Below are 719 nucleotides of genomic sequence, written 5' to 3'. Positions count from 1 at the left end.
GAAGAATTTTGTACTCCCATGAATTTAGACTCCACCACAGAAGCTTTAAGACTCAGTAAGAAAAACTTTGATAAATCTACATCACGAATTCATGCATATTTAGATCAGATTTTGCTTCACCTACAAAAGGAGGAAATTCATGAGGAAATGTATGTTGTCCCTAATGAAGTGTCTAGTCCCATTCATGTAAATGATGTTGAATATGAACCTAATTTAGAGGAACATGAATCGATTAATGACACCACCACTGTTAATGAGGACCAATATGCATGCTACCATGATGATGATTATGATGATTATGATGATATGTTAGAAGAACATGAAAATATTGTGGAACCTGTTGGTTCAATAACATATGGCTTCTCGCCCTTGACCTTCATGAATGTTGTTTTTTCTAATACTCATTGTAATTCATATGATTTTGATATTGACATGGGATTCGTACAATTATTCTGTGAAGATGAGCATGACATAGGAATAGTTGAATCTTCTGTAGACACTAATGCTAATATGCATGAAAATATATTTGATGTGTCTGATTCTCTACCTAGGTCACATTGTGATATTTCTCCTGATTTTCCGATGCATGAGAATAAATTTGTTGATGATGTTGATGACTCTGATTGTGATCTTGCCAATTTGTTTGATGATTGTGAGCATGTTGTGACACGTGTAGAAGACTTAGGAGATGTTGATGTGATTAGTAATGATGTGCCTAT

This window comes from Papaver somniferum, unplaced genomic scaffold (assembly GCF_003573695.1).
Source record: "Papaver somniferum cultivar HN1 unplaced genomic scaffold, ASM357369v1 unplaced-scaffold_132, whole genome shotgun sequence".
NCBI lineage: Eukaryota > Viridiplantae > Streptophyta > Magnoliopsida > Ranunculales > Papaveraceae > Papaver > Papaver somniferum.
The sequence above is the reverse complement of the archived record's forward strand: the minus strand, read 5'-3'. Positions refer to the sequence as shown.